This window comes from Jaculus jaculus, chromosome 18, assembly GCF_020740685.1.
Source record: "Jaculus jaculus isolate mJacJac1 chromosome 18, mJacJac1.mat.Y.cur, whole genome shotgun sequence".
NCBI lineage: Eukaryota > Metazoa > Chordata > Mammalia > Rodentia > Dipodidae > Jaculus > Jaculus jaculus.
The window spans coordinates 62,113,980-62,137,219 of NC_059119.1; the positions used below are offsets into that span (position 1 = coordinate 62,113,980).

At 43.7% G+C, this 23,240-nt stretch overlaps 1 non-coding gene and 1 pseudogene across 1 annotated transcript; both read left to right on the forward strand.

Moving 5' to 3' along the window:
* The first annotated feature begins 3,590 nt into the window (after positions 1–3,590).
* Positions 3,591–22,179, forward strand: LOC123455767 (annotated as a pseudogene).
* LOC123455926 lies at positions 6,225–6,331 on the forward strand. Its single transcript, XR_006634223.1, has one exon. It is a non-coding gene; the product is annotated as a U6 spliceosomal RNA (small nuclear RNA).
* Positions 22,180–23,240: the final 1,061 nt, after the last annotated feature.

The following is a 23,240-nucleotide window of genomic DNA, read 5'->3' on the forward strand; positions in this document are numbered from 1 at the left end:
ACTGAAGGCTGTGAGCCCCAAAGGAAGTTGGCTACAGGACGGGTAATGCCGGACATTTAACTGGTTCCTTTCATGCCGGGTGCAGTCATACCATCCCTGAGCCATGATATAAGGGAGATTCCTTCCTCCTGGATGAACATTTCTCAGGGCTCTATCTACTGATACCTTGTGACTTACACTAATCGCTCTTTGCTCCATGAGCATAAGACTACAGAGACATCCAGGCACCCTTAAAGTCCCAAGCACTTTGTATGTGGAAAATTATGATTTTTAAGTCCTGCTTTAAGCTAAGAATAACAATTTAACCAAAATCAGGCCCCATAGTGATGGCTGGTCAGAACTACTAGTTGAATCCCTACTAGACACTTGTCTTGCCCCCCTCCATTCTTGATTTTGTCCCCCCATGTTCTATGCCTTACTCCCACCATCAGAATCTCCGGTCTCTGGGTCTCTAGAGACCTCACTTTAACACATGAATTACCCACGGAACAAAAACTCCTTCTGACCTGTGCTCTAAATATGTAAATATTCATTGTTACATGTTTCCACAGTTAATTTTCTGAAGGGCATCTCATATTTCATTATAGCCAAATATAGGCCTTGGATCTCAAGAAACCCAAAAGCTATGAGCCCATATAGACCAAAATATAAGACACAGTTCCTCAGACTTGCCCTAACCCTCCCTCCTCAGCTCCTAATCTGTGCTCAGGACCCTCAGGTACCATAATTTAGAAGGAAAATGTGGTTTCTATTAAGTACTGCTGTCTCACATTTTGAAAAGTTGTTTCTCCTTTCTCTTTTCCCCAGTTTCAATTTAATCTGTGCTTCAAATTTAATCTGTGTTTTTGTGAAGAAAACAAAACAAAATGCACAACCTTTCCATGTGAGGAAAATGAAGGTCCTTTCTACATGAAGAGAGAAGCAGCTGATGGCGTTATTGCCGTGGGTGCGAGCTCACATCTCATCTGCACGGCTGTGCGGCTAATTGAAAAGGAACAGTGGATGGAGACATGGGATCCAATTGTGCTTTATTGGAAACACATCTGTGTAAATTTCAAACTAGATACGTGTCTCCCATGTCCTCTACCAGGAAAATGAAAAAAAAAAAAAAAAACCTCCCAGTGGCCTCATTCAAATTTCATGTAAATCCTAGAAAGTTGTGGGTCAGTGTTAAGAAATGGAACCCGAGAAACAGGCTGTGCTAATGGAAATGTTACTGCAGTGATTTCCAAGTGGTGGCATTCTGAATTTCAGACTAATAAGGTTTCTATCACAGCATCAAAGGAGATAGCCTCTCCCACCACTTCCTGCCTTGAGCCATTTTGTATGTTGTATTTGGAATCAGATTTGTAGTCAAACGACCCATAACACAGACAGGTAGAAGAGAAGACGAGGGCTGGAGGGATGGCTTAGCGGTTAAGGCATTTGCTTGCAAAGCCAAAGGACCCAGGTTCAATTCCCCAGGACCCACGTTAGCCAGATGCACAAGGGGGCGTACGCGCCTGAAGTTCATTTGCAGTGGCTGGAGGCCCTGGTGCACCCATTCTCCCTCTCTCTCTCTCTCTCTCTCTCTCTCTCTCTCTCTCTCTCCCCTCCCTCTTTCTCTGTCAAATAAATAAACAAATAAAAATTAAATATTTTGAAAGAGAAGATGGACAATGGTAGTGTAGCTTAAGCTTTGAGGATCAAACTACAGCTCCACCTTACTGAAGAAGTAAGTCTATGTTACTTCCCTAACAGCCCCATTAAATCAGACTCCAACTACATCAAAACCAGTTCAACATTATTTAGTTCTCTCAGTGCTTAGCACCTGGGTTCTTGACTACTTGAAAAGGTTTATTCAGGACAGAGAGAGCACCCAGCACAAAGTCAATGTGTATCTATTGATGCCAAAGTATATCCCTTTGGCTTAGTTAGCAAAGCAAGATCGACCAGAAACAACACAAACAACTATTTTATATTCATGATAAAATTCCATTGCCCTATTAAATAAGAAGATCAATGGGAAAGTTTATATCAGAATACCACAAGGGAAAATGGCCCTAGGAAACTACGTTTCTGAATAGATCCCTGTGGGCTCTTATACTTCCCCATTTCACTTTAAACATTTGAGAATTTAATATTGTTCCAAGTTGTCACATTCTTTCAATTACTATTCCTTTGATTATGATTCTACTTCCAAATTTAGAGCCCTACTTTGGTGTAAATGTATTTGGAGTTGCTTGGGAACAGGTCCAAAACCACTGAATATACAGCCCCAAATCTGAAAAACGAACCCAAAGACTTGCAGTCAGTAGCCTTTCCTTCCAGCTCAGCTTCAGGTGTCAGCAAGTAGAACCTGGAGCGAGTGGACACTCCTCACGTGGAGTTAGGAGCAGGCCCACGACCCGAGGTGTGTCAAGCTGCCCACTCCTGGGAATGTCACTGTCATCTTCCAACATCACACCCAAGAAAGGGCCAGCTAGGGGGCAGAGTCTAAATTTTACAATGCAAGGACTAATCCCCTTTGGAAATAGTACAGAGAAATCAAGTTGGGAGCATAAAACTAATGACTGCTATTGGTCAGAGTTAGACAAAGGTCTGAAGCCAAAACAGTAGAAAGATAACATATTGGTGCACTATGGATGCTGTAACAAGACATCCGAACTGGATGGTATAAGGGCCAGAAGCTTGGTTCCCGCGTCTGGAGGCTGGGAGCTAAAATCAGTGTGAAAGAACTGGTTCCTCCTGAGGCCTCCTGAAGCAAAGTCTGGTCTGCGTCTTTTCACCCACATTCTGGTCTGCGCTGCAACCTCTGGCTTTTCTTGACAGGTACAAACCTCATTTTGACCAGCGTGTTCATCCTCACAAGCGTTCTTCCACATGCTAGCCCTGTCTCTGTCTACACCCTTTTACTAAAAGATGACAGCCACCCTGAATCCCTGAATTCAGGTCTGTCTGAATGACTCCATCTTAACCTGATTTTTCCCTTTAAATATTCTTCAATTTCCTTGCTTTAAAAAAGAAAAAAAAGTCACCTTCTAGCCAGACATGGTGGCGCACGCCTTTAATCCCAGCACTCGGGAGGCAGAGGTAGGAGGATCACTGTGAGTTCGAGGCCTCCCTGAGACTACAGAGTGAGTTCCAGGGAAGCCTGGGCTACAGTGACACTCTACCTGGAAAATACCAAAACAGACACACACACACACACACAAAAAAAAAAAAAAAACACTCAACCAATAAATGATAAGGGTATAAAAGCAAGTCAGGAGAACATTAGTTCAGATCCCAGGAGGCTCTGGCAGAAAAACAAAACAGAAGCACCCGTTATGGAAACCACGGTCTGGGCTTCCAGTGTAGCTGAGTGGTTAGACCACTTGCTTAGCATGTCTGATGAATGAACTTATTGATTTATTTATTTTTAAAAATCCGTAGTCTTGAACCACGCAAGATTCCCTTGACCATCCTTCCTGCCTTCGTTCTCTTCCCCTCTCCACTCACCTTCGGCATGTTGCCAGGATTCTTACCACATACTCGGTCACCAAGCTTGCGCCTACACTCAGAGCCACCCATGGCCCCCGCCGTCACAGTGGCGGAGCAGCGCACGCACCATGGGCCAGCCGCCCACCCCTGGCGCATTCCGGAGCTCAAGCCCAGTGACAGTGGAAGACTTGGCCATGGCTCTCACTCGCCAAACAAGCCCCAGCCAGTTCTGTGGTCGGTCCTACTCTCTGGCTCCCAACAACAAGAGAACTCGAGGCCAAGCTGGTCAGAATCACTCAGCAGACTCACGTAACCACAGGGCTGGCTAAGACTGCCCCCCTAATCCCACAGGAGGCACCCAGATAACACGCAACAAATGAAACTACGCAGTAATGACTGCATTTTCCTCCGGGCCAGCTGCCTAGAGGTGGTCAGCAGGCTGCATACGTGGGGGTGGTGCAAGGGTGGCAGGTGGGAAAAGGCAGAAAGGTCGCTAATGGTTAAGCACGGTGCCACAATCCTGCACAAGTCAACAACACGCCACTGCTGGGACCTCATACAGTACTCATCAAGAGAATTCCTGCCTTGTGTGTGGGGCCAAGTGCCCCACAAGCTGTGCCCAGAGCAAAACCCACAGCCTCACCCAGTATCATACACTAGACATGATGCGGCAGGGGGGGTATTGGTAACATCTCTGGTTTGCCTTTCTTCCTCTTGACATGCTTCCCGCTCCTTTCTCTTATCTTCTTTGTCTTCTTTTGCCTCAGGCTTGCCACTTTCTTCAACCAAAACTCAGAACGTATAACTAGACAAGCAAGTTGTTGCTCAGTTAATTTGTTCCCACCCAATAGTCTCACTTAGGTAGCGATATTAATCACACTTGATAAGACGATCCATGGCTCAACCTCATGGAACAGGGGGCAAGAAAGCAATAAGAATGTTAAGTTAAAAGAGAGAATCAGGTCCTGAGGATGGATGCAACTTACTTTTATGAGAGCCTGTAACCTTTAACTATGAGCCGTGCACTGGTAAGGCAGGCCCGGGGCAAAACGTAGAGCGGCTGCCAGCAACTACCCTGCTGGAGGGCCAGATTCAGCCAGAGGTCAAAGGAGCGCGTTTGTTTCCAGTTGGCTCACCCTGGGAAGGTGCGGGCAGGCGTCGCCGAAGAGAGAACAGTCTGCCGGCCTGACTGCACCCCTTTGCTACCCCCATTCAGAGGCTGATAATTAGGCCAGCTAAATCTTTTAATCTGAGAACTGGAAAACATGACTTCACGAGGATCTGTAAATGTTAATGACCAATAAAACCAGCTGTAGCACCACATTTGGTTCTGTTTATTAATGCGCTATTTTAGATGAGCTGAAGTGAAAAGAGATTCCATTACCCAAGCTCTTCTCTGTTCGCACCCACTTGCGCAGTGTTTTTACTCAGGCGGAAACATGGGTGCTCAACTTGTCGATGCCTTTTAGGGCTGAATGATGTTACTCTTTGGCCTTTGTTTAGGTCTAGTTAATTAGTTTGATTGGGGTATGATATGTGTGTGATCATTTTGGCAAAGAAGCAATTAAATAAAGGGGGAGTCAAGATATATCCATTTCATCTCAACTCCTATAGTCATTGCTTCTTAGAGCCCAGACATTTGCTTCTATTTCTTATTCAAATCCCATTTAGTAGCCAGGTTTGGTGAGATATGTCTATAATTTCCATACACAGAAAGTTGAGGCAGGAGGACCACAAGTTTGAAGCCACCTGGGGTGACATAGTGAGTTCTAGGATATAGCAGTTTATACTATGCACAGCCCAATATGAATTATTGCTCCACTAACAGATATCCAGGAGCTGAAAGCTTTGGGTCCGAGCAACAGTTTGTTGCTTATCTCCCCTCTGTCCTGGACCCAGAACCTGACTGTAATGACATAAATGCATGAAGATGTAAAAATGAAACTATGCCAACTATAAAAATATTACTAGGGCTGGGGATATGGCTCAGCAGTTGAAGATGCTCGCTTGCAAAGTCCACTGGCCAAGGTTTGATCCCCCAGTACCCACACAAAGCCAGCTGCACAAAGCAGTACATGCATACGAATTCATTTGCACTAGAAAGTGGTCCTGGTGTGCACAATCTTCCTCTCAATGCAAATAAACAAATATAGCCCTGGCCCAGCCATTCCCCCCCCCCCACTTCTCTCTCTCTCTCAAAATTAAAATAATAATAATAAACAATTTTAAAAGAAAGAAGAAAAGGCTTCAAGGAGCTGGATAGTCCCTTCTACTGTCTGAGGTTATAACTGAAAGTCTAACAACTAGATATTATGGGTCCCCAACAAACCACAATTCCAATGGCATCTTGATCTTGGATTTCCAGAATATTAAAAGTCACTTTGCTTTCAGTTTGTGGTGTTTAACCTTAATAGACTGAGACCATGGCTCAGCCTGGGTAAGAAGTGATAGGAGGGACCATAAGTGGTTATATCAACTATACCTTCCCATGGTATCACCAATAGGCCCTCTTTAGCACTATGTCCAAAAGTGTATATAAAGAAATGAGGGGGCTGGATGGATTGCTTAGTGATGAAGGTGTTTGCCTGCAAAACTGAAGGACCCAGGTTCGATTCCCCAGGACTCACATTAGCCAGATGCACAAGGGGGTGTATGCATCTGGAGTTCATTTGTAGTGGCTGGAGGTCCTGGCATGCCCAATCTCTCTCTCTCTCTCCCTCTTTCTCTGTCAAATAAACAAATAAATAAATAATTTTTTAAAAGTGCTTGCTTCAACAGCACATATACTAAAATTGGAATGATACAGAGAAGATTAGCATGGCCCCTGCGCAAGGAAGACATGCAAATTTGTGAAGCATTCCATATTTTTTAAAACTTTTGAAAAGAAATGAGGATAATTGTGTCATGTGAACAGAAGGAAAGAAAATACATGGGGGTAGAGAATTGGAGGGAAGAGAGAAGATAATAGATTTGGTTGATGTATTTGAAGATACGATAAATAAAATAAAATCAGAATGAATCTTAGAGAAGGAACAAGGAAGATATAAGCTTCATGGATAATTTATAGTCTTTTAATTTACAAGATACTTTCACATTAACTACGTCATAAGATCTATAAGAACCTTTCTTCTCAAATTGTAACAAGCAGACAAACATTGCTAAACTACCTGGGAACCTACTAGAAATCGAAAGTCTTGGGGAGACAGCTCCGTATGTAAGGGCCCTTGCTATGCAAGCATGAGAGGCCAAGTCCCTTCCCCAGCACCCACGCAGTGAGCAGGACCTGGCTGCATATATCTGTCAGCAGGTAAAGTCAGGAGGATGGTGGGGGCTTGTTGGTCACCCCTCTAACTGAAGCAACTGAGAGCTCAGCCACAGGTCCATATTTGGTTCCATTTATTAATGTGCTATAGTAGATGAACTGAAGTGAAAAGGGTACCTGGCATCCTCTTCTGGCCTGCGCGCACACACACACATGCACACACATGTGCATACCACATACACACAGATTCCATCATCCTTCCATGGTTCTGAGGTACAATTGCTTAGAGGGCTTGTGGCCTATAAGGAAAGCAATTATCATCCAGAGCATCATGGTTTAATTAAAGGTCACAATTTAGGGATTACAGAATAGGCTTCAGAGAGGAGACCAAGTTAATCTTAGTTATGAATGTGAATAAAATGTATGTAAGAATGACAGAGCAGGAAGGGGTAGGTGTGTGTGCATGTGTGCACGCATGCATGTGCGTGTGCACACATGTGCGTGCACGTGATATGAGTTGTGGCAAGAAGGGGAAAGTCACCCACCGGGGAGAAGAGAATCACGTGAACAAAGCCCAGAGCTACGTCTGACACTGCTAAATCATTCTCTCTATCACATTCTGCCTACCAGACATATTGATCCTGAACTAATCAAGTAGAAACAGTCATTGGAGGGGAAAAAAAAATAAATAACAGGCTTCAAAAAAAAAAGTAAAGCCCCATCCCATGACCACTGTTTCAGGAAGGGCAAGCTGGGCCCAGCTGAGGGCAAGTTTGTCAAAGGGCTGGATGGACCTGTCAGAAGGAGGAGGGATGTAGGAGGTCGCCCAGCACTCGCTCCTGTTTGTTTTTCATCCTTTCTTCGCTGCACTCAGCTCCGGGGGAACATCTGGGCTCGTTGCAGGCCTGATTTAATAATGTGTTGGAAGCTGGCATTTGCTGCAATCCCGCCGCAGCAGTAAATAGTGGCAGGAAGATGTGTAACAGACCTAATTTGCCCCCTTCATCTACTGATCTACTGAGAAAGGCACATTAATATTTAATAGAAGAAAAATAATTCATGCAGATTTGAAAGCAAAACTGATGAAAAGCCACATTAAAAAAAAAAAAAAAAAAAGAAAGCTGAGGGGGAATAGGTCTATTTCAGGAAGACTCAATCCCCCCAACCCCAAGTGAACTAAAGTTCCTGATTTATTCACATGTAGGCAACACAGGCAAATTTCACCCACCTGCCCCCTAAAATTTGGCTCGACAACTACAACATCTCCTCCTCACTTTCCACCCGCATCGTGGGTTTATGCCCCTCAGTCTGGGGGAAAAACTTACCAAGCAAACAGAGAGAGTGCCGGCAGCTCCTCATGCTGCACAGGCAGCCAGGGAGGAACCAAGGCTTCCTGTCTCTGAACTTCTTAGGACAATGTTATGGCCTGAGATTGGGCCTAGTTTCTGTTAACTAGAGAACATGTATAAGAAAAACGGATGTTTTCGGTCTTAAGAAAGAACTTTATATAGCGGCACTAATCTTGATGGGAAATGGCATATGCCCACCTAGGGCGCTTTGAGTCAGAACTCAAGTTCCCTCAGCCAAGGACAAAAGTAGCTCCTATGGGTACTGACAGGGAAGTGTTCAGGCCTTTCCCAGGTGGGCAGTAGTAATCCCCTAGCCACATCAGTAGGTTTTCATTTGGTTCAATTCTGCCTTATTTCCTCTGAAATCATTACTGCAATGATTTAATGTTTAGGGCTGGGAATACCATGCCTCCCTCCCCTCTCTTTCCACAAGCCGCCGTCCCTGGAGGACAGAACTGAGACCTCAGCATCATTGCCAGAACCATCTAATAAATGCAAAGCACAAGTCTTACAGGGAATACAGTCGACTATGGTTTTCCATTTAAATAATGTGACTTTTGTGAGGAAGAGGGCCTGGGCGCTTTTTCTATGAATAGACCTGTTTTGAGCTGCACCTGACCAATAGCCCTTTTAGGGTTGTTCTTTCCTGAGATTTCCACTTAGCAAATGTTTCCTGGTGCTAAATCACCACAAGCCACATTTTATGTCACTGTGAGTTTGTTCAAAATAATTTTTATCTACTTCCTGGGGTTCTATGCGGAAAGGTCCCTCTGCTATTGAAACACATTAGTTTATTCATTTATTAAATCTAGGCAGAGGTTGAGAGAAATGACCTAGGGAGGAAAAGTAGGATTTAGAGAGAAAGAGGAAAAAAATAGAATCCCTAGGTGTTTCCAACATTAAAGCCAAGCTTATTTAGAGCTTATTTATTTTCTGAAAACAAAAAAAAAAAAAAAAAAGAAGAAGAAGAAGAAGAGGAATTGTACTTACAGAATGGGCTGCAGTCCAGCCAGAGACCCACTGGAACAATTTGCTGGGTGATAGGTCAGCTCAGCTTATCTCTGCCTCTCTAAACTACTCAGGAGAAAGCTCTAGGTTCTCTAGGGCCCAATGTCAGCAGGTAACCATGGATGGAAACAGAGTACTAATTATCCTTTCCTGTGTTTCATATTTTCAAACTTAATGGACATTGGAAATCCAGACGTTGATAAAAATGACAGGAAATATTCTTAGTCAATTAAATTGCCACAACGTCAAGCCTAACATCTGTTCTCTGAACCCTGCAGAAATGTGTGGCATTAATATTTAATTTTTAAAAAAATAGCCCTGTTTTGAACTGAACAGCCATTTCACACTGTTCCTCCCAGGACATTCACTTCAAATATTGTAGACTTACAAAATTTAAATGCATATGTCTCTCCCCTGAGCCATACTCCTCAGCCTAGCTTTCACTGTTGCTGGATTGCACGCCATCCAGCCAGAGGACATTTCCCGCCATCTGTTGCTCAGTGAATGCACTCCAAGAATTGGCCACAGAGCACAATGGAAAGACCATGCTTGCAAGGACAGTGAGTTCTGAATACAGGACACTGCTCCTTGTTCTTATGGTTGTGAATGTGTGGTGGGGACAGTCTGGGCCCATCAGACTGTATCTCAAGCCATCAGTTCCTTCTATAGGCAAGCCAGTGAGATTCCCACCTCCACCAACTGGTCCTAAGGGGTCTCTCCTCCTACTGTGGATCCATGTTATTTCCTCTCAGTATCTGTCATATGTAGTAAGTGGGAAATAAATAAGTAGAAATTTAGGAAACAATGTCAAAAATGAAAGAAAGCAGGCTGCAGAGATGTTTGAGCAGTTAAGGCTCTTGCCTGCAGAGCCTAAGGGCCCGGGTTCGATTCCCCAGTACCTATGTAAAACCAGATGCACAAAGTGGCACATGCATCTTGAGTTCATTTGTAGTGGTTAGAGTCCCTGGTGTTCTCTCTCTCTCTCTCTCTCTCTCTGTCATTCTCTCTCTGTGTCTCTCTCTCCCTTTGCAAATAAATAATTTTTTTTAATTTTTTTTATTTTTTTATTTATTTATTTGAGAGCAAGAGACACAGAGAGAAAGACAGATAGAGGGAGAGAGAGAGAATGGGCGCGCCAGGGCTTCCAGCCTCTGCAAACGAACTCCAGACGCGTGCGCCCCCTTGTGCATCTGGCTAACTTGGGACCTGGGGAACAGAGCCTTGAACCGGGGTCCTTAGGCTTCACAGGCAAGCGCTTAACCACTAAGCCATCTCTCCAGCCCGCAAATAAATAATTTTTAAAAATTAAAAAATGAAAGAAATCCTTCTCCAATGTCATTATCTTTTCCCTTTCTACTTTCTTTCCTGAAACTTATGTTGTTGGACAACTTTAAGACCAGTTCCTTGATACTTCTGGCAGCCCCAGAATTTTCTAATAAAATTTTCTACTTCCCAGAATGAGTACAAATATCTTTTCATTTTTAGAACTGGCCTTTGGCACAATCACTTCTCCACAAATTAGTTTTATGCCTTTCTTGCCAGCCAGCCATGCTTCTCAGAATCTAAACCATAGAATTCTACTCAAATTTAGAAGAGAAGGAAGAGGAACTGAAAATGCTGTCTATTCTCTCTGAGCAACACAATTCCTTCTATACAAAGACTGTCTGAGCCTGGTTGGAGGCTGGTGCAGTTGAGGAAATAGAAATGACACTGCCTCAGATTCACATTTTGTCTGGAGAGATGGAATGGTGACCTAAGTCCCACTCTCCGCCCCCCCCCCCCAACCAATTTGATGTCACCCCCTAGGGACCATGAGTGCAGAGTGAACGAGCAGTTCTAATAATACCTAAATGAGGTTGCTCAGTCACATCTTAAAGACCAGCCTCTCTGAGGGAGCTGGACAGGGACACCCAGTCTGAGTACACACTAAGCAGCTTCCATGGCCCTCTGCCACTCTACATTTGGAAGCTAAGAGGAGAACCTGCTCTAGAAAATCCATTCTAACACACAGCCCGATAAGCAAAGATGCAATGGATATAATAAGCTTTGAGGGCTTTTGTTCCGTGATTACTGAGACACAATCTTGCTAGGTTGCCTATCCTGGCCTCAAAATCCCAGTCTCAAGTGACCCAACCCTCCCCTCCATTCCTGCCAACTCAGCCTACTAAGTGGCTGGTCCTCCAGGCCCATCTCACTATTCTTCAACACAACAAAAGAAAATCTATCCCAAATTCTAGTAATCAAAGGAGAAAGTGTGAAAGACTTATTTATTCTGGTGGCCATATGGAGACAGGAAGTACATGTGCCTACCTGTCCCGGGAAAATGGAGCAGTGACCTTAAACACGGTCCCCTGTATGTTAGCTTTTCAACAATCCAGTTAACCACTGGGTGAAATCCAAAGTGATTTTGCCAATATTTTTCACTTCTTAGGAAGAGAGAAGTCTCTCTCTTCATGGGAACTATGAAGAGGAAGACAAGAATACCTACTCACATAATAAAGAAATGCCAGGCCTTGAACTCCTGGACATGGGTACGACATGTAGAAAAAGGAAGGACATTAGGCTAAGGTAAAATTTCAAGTGAGAAGACACTAATCTTTGTGTATGTCTAAGAAAGTTCTAGATCCATAATCCCCACTAGCTGGAAGAGGAGAGGAAAGGACCTTCGAAGAAAGCACATACGGGAGTAGATGGGAACCATTTGTTGAGAAGCGTCCGGCAGAGGAGAAAACCGCTGACTTCTTTCCTGCTTATTAACAGAATGGTGGCCCCCACTTGGGAAGCAGAGCAGACATGGCTTCTTCCCGTCCCCATGAGGTAATCCCACTACATAGGCCAAAGTTAAAGGAGTCCTGATGTCACAGAGATACCGCCAAAGCACACTGAATAGGGCCTTCCTTTCACATTAAACTCCAAAGATAGACTCAGACATAAGAATACAAAATATGTTCTTTTGAGTTCTTTGGGCCAAACATTGCGTAACACCTGGCATGCTCCTGCGTACAAGTTTGTCTCGTGCTCTTGTTTGTGCCCTCCTCTACCATCTGGGTCGTGATGTGGAAGAGTTCAATATTGTGTGTGCCCTAAGGAGGCAGCAGCCACTGCCGTGAGGTCACGCATGCACCCGTCACTTCATGTCCAGGCATTTTAAAGGCCCCGAGTCCTCTGTCTACTCCTTTGGGGACATTCTGATGTCAACATTCCACCCATTCTTTGTCTTAAAACCAGTATAGACTGAAAATATATATATATATTTCTCTCTCTCCCCCCCCCCGAGCCACCCCATCCTACAACAAAGCAGAAAAATCCAACCCTAAATATCCTAGGAAGCAGAAGTAAAACAGGTTCATAGTTGCCAACACAAACAAGGGCTTGGCATGTCAATATGGGTCTGTCACCATTCTTGTAGTTGGCAAGATTTATTTTAGCTTCAGGCTGGTTTGCAGCTTGCATGATGTTCTGAATCTTTAGCCTCGAACCCCTCCACTACAGCCTCCTCCCAGAAGCTTGAGGCCCCCCGGGTGCCTGTAACATCATTGAGTGCTGCCCAGGCTGCGACTTTGGGCTTTTTGTTCACCTGTTGTTTCACTTAATTCCGCAACTGTGAGATGAAGAGCATGCAAGTGATTTTCTCCGTTTGCAGATGAGTAAACTGAGGCAAGTGGCATCTGCCTGACAACTTCCACAAGCAACAGAAGACAGGGCAGGCGTAGAACTCAATGCTCCCTAAAGACCTGTCTTCAGTGTGAAGCAGTGCGTGTGACATCCTCGCCATCAGCACCTACACGCAAGTCATGGGTACCTGTTGTGTCAACCTAGGGACACATTTTTAAGTCCCAGCACTGGCTCAAGAATGACGCCTTGGTACTCAGCAGGACGTAAGAGACACTTGCAAAGGATTTGAGACTGACTCCGTTTCAAAAACAGGAAAAGACGGGAAAAAAAGTTAGCAAGAAATCAAAGAACCCAATCAAAAAAAAGGGGGGGAGGGCTATGGAACTGAAAGAAGAAATACAGATGGCATATAAACATATTCAACATCCTTATCCATCAGGGGAATGCAAATTAAAAATACTTTGAGATTCCATCTTATACCTGTCAGAAAGGTTATCATCAAGAAAACAAAAGACAATGAATGTTGGCAAGGGTGTGGGGAAAAAGGAAGGATTTTGTATTTGTGGGAATGTAAACTGATACAGCCCTAGTAAAAATCAATGTGGAAGTTCCTGAGACAGCTAAAAAATACTGTATGATCCAGCTATATTAGTCCTTGGCATAAAACCTAAGGACTCTAACACACTGCCTTAAAGATACTTGAGACATTGCCTTTTCCCTATAACTCATTGATACCCTCACAATGCACGGTGTGCGGTCCCCATGGGGATACTGGCAACCCCAATGAGGAGGACAGGGAGGAGGATGTCCCGACATGTGCTGTTTACACACTATGTACACATCTAATAAAGAAGATAAAAAGAAAATAAAAGACACTTGATCACCCATGTTTATTACTGCTATATTCACAATAGTTGGGGTTGCTTTGCTGTGAAGGCATTTGCCTGTGAAGCCTAAGGACCCAGGTTTGATTCCCCAGTACCCACATAGGTCAGATGCACAAGGCGGTGCATGCGTGTCGAGTTTGCAGTGATTGGAAGGCCTGGTGTGCCCATATTCTCTCTATATATCAAACAATTTTAAAAAATTAAAAATTTAAGATTTTATGAATAAGCCATATGGCAATGTACTTCTTTGCTAATCAGTAATATATATGGTTTTTGAAAACAGAGAAAGTATGGGCAGAAGTAGGCTATGGACATGGATAATGGTGTGCCCAGAAGTCTTAAGTTATTATTAGAAAAATTTCAGTGCCAGGATGAGTTACTGGCCAGGGAGTTCCCTGATGCCCCCAAAATATTAAAGGTCATTGCCAAGGCTTTTGATTGTCCATCAGAACTAGATAATGAGACCCTGTGGCTGAAGACGCCACATGCTGGAGCTGAGCTGGAAACTCCCCGTTGACGAGCTGTCAGAAAGCTGGAAAGAGCTAGGCTGCAGGCAGCCTTTTAGGAGAGAGAACTCAACAGTGCTAAACTGCAGTGGGCCCTGCAAGTCTCAAGACTGGCCAACCATATGTGCCAACGGGTGAAGTAGTGGCATGTCTTTTATGATGGAACCCTCTCCATGGGAGGGAAGACATGCTTGGTACCGAAAACCTAGTCAAAAGAGGAGGCTGGGTACATGACCCCTAGGGGAGTGACCCCTGATGTTGTCTGGATACATGCACATGTTATGCCCACCAAACGGCCTTGTAAGCACTTTTTATATCTATACCCATATACTAATGCTACTCTCACTTTTGGTTAGAGAAGCTCCTCTTTTCAGATGGCGGTGACCTCGGGATGTCTCAGAAGGCACCACAGAGCTGAGAAGAAGTGACAGTGCAGGTCCATTTTGGGAGAGGTAGCAGAAATAACGTAAGAGCGGAAGGAACGGTGAGACTGCTTAGAAAGTTTTCCAAACACCAAATGGCCTTAATATTCATGACCTTACAGTACCTGACACTACCTGCACAAGACCTTCAGCGTAAGAGGGAAAGACGATGACATCAACATATAAGAGGAACTAATTGGAAAGATGAAGGGATTCGATAAAGGGTGGATTTGAGACAGGGATAGTGGAAGGTGGGGAGAGAATCATCATGCTTTATTGTCTATACATATGGAAGCTGCCAATAAAATGTTTTTTTAATATTTTTTAAAGAAAGAGAGACAATGGGCACGCCAGGGCTTCCAGCCACTGCCAACGAACTCCAAACACATGTGCCCCCTTGTGCAGCTGGCTTACGTGGGCCCTGGGAAATCAAACCTGGGTCCTTTGGCTTTGCAGGCCAATGCCTTAACTGCTAAGCCATCTCTCCAGCCCAGTAAAATGTTTTTTGAAATTTGGTGAAATTTTCCACTTCCTTTGTGCCCTTGCGGATGATGGCCCTCTCCTTTGGATCCTTTGTCCCTACAGCCCCCTAACTCTGCCTGAGTCAGTTCAATTTGTAGGTCTCATCGCATCAATATGAATAATGAGATTTGCAGAGACAGGGGAGCTAAGCTAAGTGTTAAAGGGAAGTAAAATAAAAGACTTAGGTCACAGTGAAATGTGGGTGTTTGTTAAGCTTCCAGTTTTCTCAAAAGTTGGGGAACGTTTGGAAGGTAAAATTGTCTAGCTCTCATGAATCTAGATTTGTTCACCTAACTGAAATTCAAATAGTTAAGTTCATGAGTTTAAATTATGAACTTATCATAAGATAATTATGCTTAGCTTATTATTTCTGCTCTTCTTCTCATTTCTAAAGGTGGATGTTACAAACCCTAAACTGTCACTCTTAGGATAGGGGCATCATAGCATTGGTAGCATAAGCCCATCAAAGTTTCCTTTTCTTGTACTGACCCACGGCCAGAGTTTGTAAACCTAAGACGACCCTTCAGAACTTCTGGGGCAATGACATAATAATGATAGATAGGAGAATACCATGTAACAGTGATAACAAAATTCCCCAAAACATTTTTTAATTTATTTTTACTTATTTGAGACAGAGACAGAGAGAGAGAGAGAGAGAATGGGCATGCCAGAGCCTCAAGCCACTGCAAATGAACTCCAGACAATGCACCACCATGGGCATCTGCCTTACTTGGGATCTAGAGGATCAAACCTGGGTCCTTGGGGTTTGGGTAAGCACCTTAACCACTGAGCCATCTCTCCAGTGCCCCCAAAGATTTTCCAATTAATGCCTTCAGATATATGCTGTATTTTTTTCACCAGGTATATTTTCAGTCTTAGACTTCTGTGTAACTTCCAGTTCAATCAGACCATCAAAGATTAAAGCAGCTAGCCAGGAGATAATTACCCTGGAAAGAAAGTCGGATCATTTTTAAGGTTAATACACTGCAGATTTTCTTCAAGCTCTAGGAACCACTTCAGGATATGATGCAAGAGGATAAAACCACAACGGAGAAGAGCCAACTACCATGCACACCTCACTCCTCTTCTCACTGCCAGATACATCCAGGAGAGAACAGACTAACCGAGCAGAAGAACAATGACTATAGCTTCTAGTGATGGGGTGGATCCATCCGCCATGTGCTCAATGTTTTCCATTTGATTATAACAACATTGAACATTGCACAAGGGGTATTAGCATGCCCACTTCATAGCAAATAAAAGGGGGCTGGGTGACCAATTTTCCCAAGTGTATATGACTTACTCAAGATTTGAACCCAGGTTTACCTAACAGCGAAAGTTCAAACACAGTATGTGGCAAATAAAAATCCAAGCCCTCTTGGTCCATGCACATATTCTCCAGGGTCCAAAATAATTATCCATAAGAAGTTTGGATATTTTTTCTGTATTCCTAGAAAGATGATGGGCAGTTGGGCATGCTCCACTCAGAGGGCACTTATGGGACTAAGGAAAACCTGGCTGTCAGCAAATTTACCTGTAGATCCTGATAGCTCCAGGGAACCATTTAGAGGTGGTGGCTAGAAATAAGCATGGTAACACATTTGCCACCAACAATTTCTCTCCCCTAAACCGAGTAATAGTTGGAGCAGATGGCCACTTAGTGCAGGTTTAGCTAGCAATACAGTACTTCCCTTTTACTTCAACAATGAGACAGCCAGTACAATGATTAGCATGATCATTGAGATGGACATTTGAGGATTCTTCCATTTGAGGCTGAATTTGGGCTCTAAGAAGGATCCAATTACATTGAACCAGCAAAAGAGAGTCTGAAGTTTTTTAAGCCATTTCATGCCACATTTCATGCTTTCTGTATGATAGTGTCACTGTCATCAAAATAGAAAAGTAAAGCATAAAAATAAACTAACTTACATTGTATTTTTCAGTGTTATTTTCAAAAAATATAATATGATTAGTCATGCTATTTTTTTATCTTAGTTTATATAGAAGCTATAAATATACAAAGTTTTGAACCAATTTGCTGAATGTATTTACCTTTGAAAATATTAAATAAAATGACCCAGGAGAAATTCTTTAGCCTTGAGAAGGGATTCCCAATAGCCTCAAATATAAGTCACATAGCTGTTAGTTACATTCTCTTTATGACATATTGAGAAATAAATCAACCAAGGGAAATACTTGTTGGGAGAGACAAGGCTCTGTTACAATAACACATGAATGCCGTCTCACCACAGTTTACCACAATAATACTTTCTCACTTATGTCATGACTTGGAGAGCAAAGCAGACTGGGAAATTACAACTCTGCCATTTCAGGGTTTTCTAAGAAAATGAGAAGTAGGAGAAAGAGCAAAGAGTTTTGGGGAAGAACTATCTTCACAAACATAAGCAATGGGAGATGAAGAAAAAAATGAAATTAGAACAAACAGATTTGTGAGGGGAACCTCAGCATACTTGAGAGTTCAGTCATTACTCTTATCTATAATGTGGGCCTTATAGTGGCAGCCATGATTGTTTAATTAAAGGATTTATATGCAATGATTCTAACTGGATCTCAGAGCAACTAGGGCTAAGTGGCAATACTGGATTGCCAAAGGTGAGTTTAGCATACTTACCATAATGAACAGCAAAGACAAAATAATGTTCATAGTGGTCTGACTCACAGAGACCTTTGGAACTGGCTGATTAATCATGGTTTTCCCAGAAATGAAACTGATAAGAAGCTTACTAAGGTCTCTGAATCATAGCAACAGAGGATTATGGTCCCGTAAACAGTTCCAAGACCTGAGCTCCAGTCTATGGACCCAGTCCACATTGAAGAAGAGGGTGCCATGTCCACTAGAGAAAGGACCCTCCTACAATTGTAAAACTTTTGACATCCATTTTCACCCATCCTTCCAAAGGGAATCTATGGTCTTTCACTAAGGTAACTGTACATTGGAGAAAAGGAAAGATATGGAAATTTAGGGCTTACTATATCCTAATACTGAATTTACATTGACTCTAGAGGACCCCAAACAGCACTGTATCCCTCCAATTAAAAAAATACTCACCAGGAGTGGTGACACATGCCTTTAATCCCAGCACTTGGGAAGCAGAGGTAGGAGGACTGCTGTGACTTCGAGGCCACCCTGAGACCTCATAATGAATTCCAGGTCAGCCTGAGATGAGTGATATCATACCTCAAAAAAACAAGTCAAACAAAAAAGAAAGAAATACTTATAGAGATTGGGTTAGCAGTGGAGTTTTAATAAAAGTCCTCTTCACAGTGAGTTCAGTAGGTCCCTGAGCTCATCCTGTGGTTTTGTCTGTGAATTTGTATTTGGAATAGATACATTCAGAAGTTGGCAGAATCTCCACATTGGTTCCATGACCTTAGAGTAAGGGCTAGTATGATTGTCAAGGCCAAATAGAAGCCATTAGAGATGTCGGAGCAGGGGAAAGAAAATCCAAAACTTTTATCACTTCCCTGGAGGGATTACGGAGATTGGTGCTTGAAAGAGTCAGGGTGGAATTCTCACTACAATGTCCCTTTTGGTCTATTCATAAAATGGGTGGGTCATGGAGAATGGCAGCTGATTATCAAACATTTGATCAAATTACTCCAATTACCATTGTTATGCCAGATGTGATTTCCATACTTGAGCAGTTTAACACATTTCCTGGTATCTGGTATGCAGCTCTGATTCTGGGAAAGTTCTTCTCCGAATCTGTCCATAGGAGCCAATTTGCTTTCAGTTGATAAAGACAGCAGTCCACCTGTACGGTTGGAACCCCAAAGTTATATTAATGCTCCAAACCTGTGTCAAAACTGAGATTGCAGGAATCGTGATCCGCTGTCCCTTCCACAAGGCACCGTGTTGATCAATTCTAGTGATGATGCTCACTGGACCAAGAGAACAAGAGGCAGCAACTGCTGTGGATGGAGCTGGCGCAGCTCATACGCATCCGAGGATGGGAGATAAACCCACCCGAAATTCCAGGGCTTTCTACTTAGAACTATTCCCAGGAGTCTGGTGGTGCGGAGCAGGCAGAGAAATTCCTTCTAAGGTGGACCTTTGTGGGAAAGCAGTGCGAATAGAACTCTCTGAATGGGCAAATTGTATAAAGACATTTGTGTCGCATGTGAATGCTCATCAAAAGGCGACCTCATCAGAAGATGACTTGTCATGTTCCCCACCATCCTGAAGCAGTTGCCTTGTGGAGCTTTTTTGTTTGTTTTTGTTTGCTTTTATTTTTGTTTTTTTTTTTTCTTGTTTGTTTGTTTTTCAAGGTAGGGTCTCACTCTGGCCCAGGCTGACCTGGAATTCACTATGTAGTCTCAGGGTGGCCTTGAACTCACAGTCATCCCTCTACCTCCTGAGTGCTAGGATTAAAGGCATGTGCCAACATGCCTGGCTTAATTGTGGAAACTTTTGCAAGAAACTTACAGTCCAAACTCAGGGTCAGTGACCTAAAGGACTTGAACACCTCTCTTCAGAATGTTGTATATGGGACTGTTTCTCCAACAGCCCAGATTCATGGGCTTAGGGATCAAGGGGTACAAGTAGGAAGGATACTATTCACTATCACCCCCAAGTGGCCCACTGGACAAATTTTTCTTCCTATTCCTGCAACCTCATGCTCTTGTGGCCTAGAAGCCTTGGAGAGAAGCCGGGAGTGCTTCTGTCAGGAGGCCCACAAAACATTGTGTTGAACCAAAAGGGAACACTTCCCCCTGGCCGCTTCAGTGCCCCTGAGTCAACAGCCTAAGAAAGGAGTCACAGCGTGGGTGATTAATCCAGATGATCGAGGTAAAATTTGGCTCCACAACTGAGTGGAGGAAGAGAAGGTCTAGGTTAGGAGATCCTTGAGGGCACTCAGACTGTTACTATGTCCTGCAATAAAGGTCACAGCAGCCCATTGAAGGCAGAGTGATAAATGAGCAGGTCCTACAGGAGTGACGGTATATGGGAGTCATCCCTCCAGGTAAAGAGCCTAAGCCCTCTGAGGTGCTTGCTGAGGGTAGAGGCAATGCAAAGCAGGTAGTAGTGGAAAACAGTTACCAACGAAGGCCATGAGACGAGTTATAGAAATGAGCATGTCAACTGTCATGACTGTTTCTGCCCTATTTCAAGTGTTAGCACATAGGCACTCGTATATTAAGAAGAGACTTTGCAGTTTGCAGTTTTCTTTCCTCTATGTCTTTGCTATATAGTTAATACCATTTGAGATAACATGAGTAGTTAAGTATTTTTAAGGGTATATTTAAATATTGGATATCAGAGACAAAGCACCCTCAAGGGATCGTGTCATGTATTTGGTGGGAAAGAACAGAGCTTCAGTGAGGTTCCCATAACTGAGGGCCAACTCCACAATGCGTGACCCACATTCCCCAGTGACAAGGGTCCCTGCGGAGGGGGGGAGGACCAGGAGAAGGCTGACGATGGTACCAACATGGCTTTATACACACTGTGTACATAACTAACTATAATAAAAAAAAAGAATAGTGCTGCTTCCAGGAGTATGTGGGAGAGCTATAGTATGTGTGGTGAAATTAGGACCTTGTCATTGTCTTCGTTTGGAAATCAATCATGACATAAGGAGATGAGGCTTTGCGCCAATTTGACAAAGGGTCACTTCTGTTGTTGGCTTTGTTCTCTTGTCAACTTGGTCAGATTTGAAATCAAGTAAGAAACACTCCTCCCCAATGGGTCTGTGAGGGCATTCCAGAAAGGATCGACAGAGGAGGGAAGGCCTGCAGTTAGAGGGAGCGGTCCTGGGGCATTTCCAGGAAGGACTGACAGAGGAGGGAAGGCCTGCACTCCGAGTGAGCGGTGCTGGAACCAGTGGGAACTTATATATAAAGAAGCTCCAAGAGCACACAGAATGTCTTTCCTGGCTCTTTCTCTCTCTCTCTCTCTGTCTCTCTCTCTCTCTGTCTCTCTCTCTCTCTCTCTCTCTCTCTCTCTCTCTCTCTCTCTCTCTCTCTGTGTGTGTGTGTGTGTGTGTGTGTGTGTGTGTCTAGTGCGTACATCTGTCTGCCCTAATGCTGCTGATCTTGATCACTGGAATCCAGCTCCATCGACCTCCCAACGTGGACGGAAGACCGGCTGCTCTCCAGGAATCCTCCAGGCCTTCAGTGCCACACTGGGACTGCTGAGGAGTCCTGCCTTGTGTCCTGAGCAGCTGCCGGCTTCTTCAACTCCAGTCTGAATATAACCTCGTGGATTGAGCAGTGACCAGGTTCTCTGACTCTCAAGCCTGAAGAATAGTTATCGTTGTACTTACTTCCCATCCAGTATTCTGTGAACTGATATAAGAAATCCCATTTATAATGCATACTCATTCTATCCATTCTGTTCCTCAGTCCAGCCCTGACTGAGACTTAATGGATGACAGCCACCACCAGGACATGTGCAACTACCCTGAACCCTCAACTTGGTTGGCCCGAGCTCCTTCTCTCCACAGCCCTGCCTCTCCCTCTGTCTCCCACCTGTGTACCTTGTGAAGCTTTCCAGAGCCTCCAAGACCGGTTTCATTTCTCATCCCTGAATGTGAGCTGCTATTGAAAGAACTGGAAGACCTCGTCATGGAAACTGGACCCTTATTGGTCTGTGAAGAGCTTAGCACTTCTTGAATGGATTGCACAAAAATTCATCAACACCTTTGTAAAGAAAGGTTCACACTATGCATTAAACTACAAGTATTGATGAAGATAATACTGTTTCCCTTTACCAAATGGGAAATTGATTTTTTCATTGGATAAAGAAACTGAACTCCAACGTCTTCCATCCTGATATTCTTGAAGAAAAAAATATCACGAAGTTTTATTATTTCCACTGTTTTGTTGGAAATCATTTATCTCTTAACCCATACTAAGAAATGTAAAAGAATATTTTGGTCCCTCAAAGAAAAGAAATCTTTGAAATTTGATTTTCCTTTGGCCTAGCATCATAATAAATCAACAGTGATGAGCTATTTTTTCAAATGCCAAATTCAAGAGCATCATCCAAAAGTTGCAAAAGAGAGCGGCAGTGCCCAGTTGCAGAACGGGAGCTCTGGGATCGGCCAGAGACGGCCCCTAGCACCCTGGGATTGGCCAGAGACAGCCCCTACCACCCTGGGATCGGCCAGAGATGGCCCCTAGCACCCTGGGATTGGCCAGAGACGCCCCTAGCACCCTGGAGCTCTTCAGCTGGCATGACGCTAAGTTCACCTACACGAAGCTAAACAGCAAGCCTGACCATTTCACGACACTGTATTGTTGCCACTGGCCAAGCACAATGGTGTCCAGTGTTGATCAGTGAGTGATCACTGGATCGATCCTACTGGATCATCCTACTGGAACACTTGTGTCATTGAGACGATTGGGGTGACCTCTTCAGAGGGGGAAATGAGGAGGTAGGAAATTAGAAGGCAGCTGAGAGTAACCGGACCCCCATATCTCTTTTCTCTTAAACCTGGCAGGAAGATATGAATAAAATTACAAAGCACTAAGCCGGGTGTGGAGGCGCACACCCTTCATCCCAGCACTTGGGAGGCAGAGGTGGGAGGATCGCTGTGAGTTCCAGGCCACCCTGAGACTACATAGTGAGTTCCAGGTCAGCCTGAACTACAGTGAGACCCTACCTCGAAAAAAAATGAAAAAAAAAATCGCAAAGCACTTTCATAATCCTTTGCATCCAGGCATAACTCCCTATCCTCTGAAGAAAAATTTTCCAGAGAGTCCAGATGGAGCAAATGAAAGCCTCCTTATAGAATTCCTGTCAAGAAAGAATACACGCGCCAGAGGATGGGAAAGAGTGCTTTGGAGTGCTGTATTCTGGACATGAGGTGGCTTTGGCATTCATGACCTTCAGTGGCTATTGCCACCTGTACAGCATTGGGCCTACCACCAAGTTGCCATGGATGACAAAGGAAGGTGAAAAATGACATCAAAATACAAAAGAAACTAGCTCGAAAGACCAAGGGATTCAATGAAGGGGGATGGGAGAGAGATGATGAAAGAAAATAATAGGAGGGGATTATGAAAAACATAAATTACGTACGTATATGAAAATCATCATAAAAGATCAGAGTTTCTCTGAGAGCATGTATATGTGTCCACATATCCACATATATGCTTATTCATATATATTTTTGAGCATATCATAAAGATATTTAGGTCAACAACTGATATCTTATGGACATAACTGGTCCCATGAAATT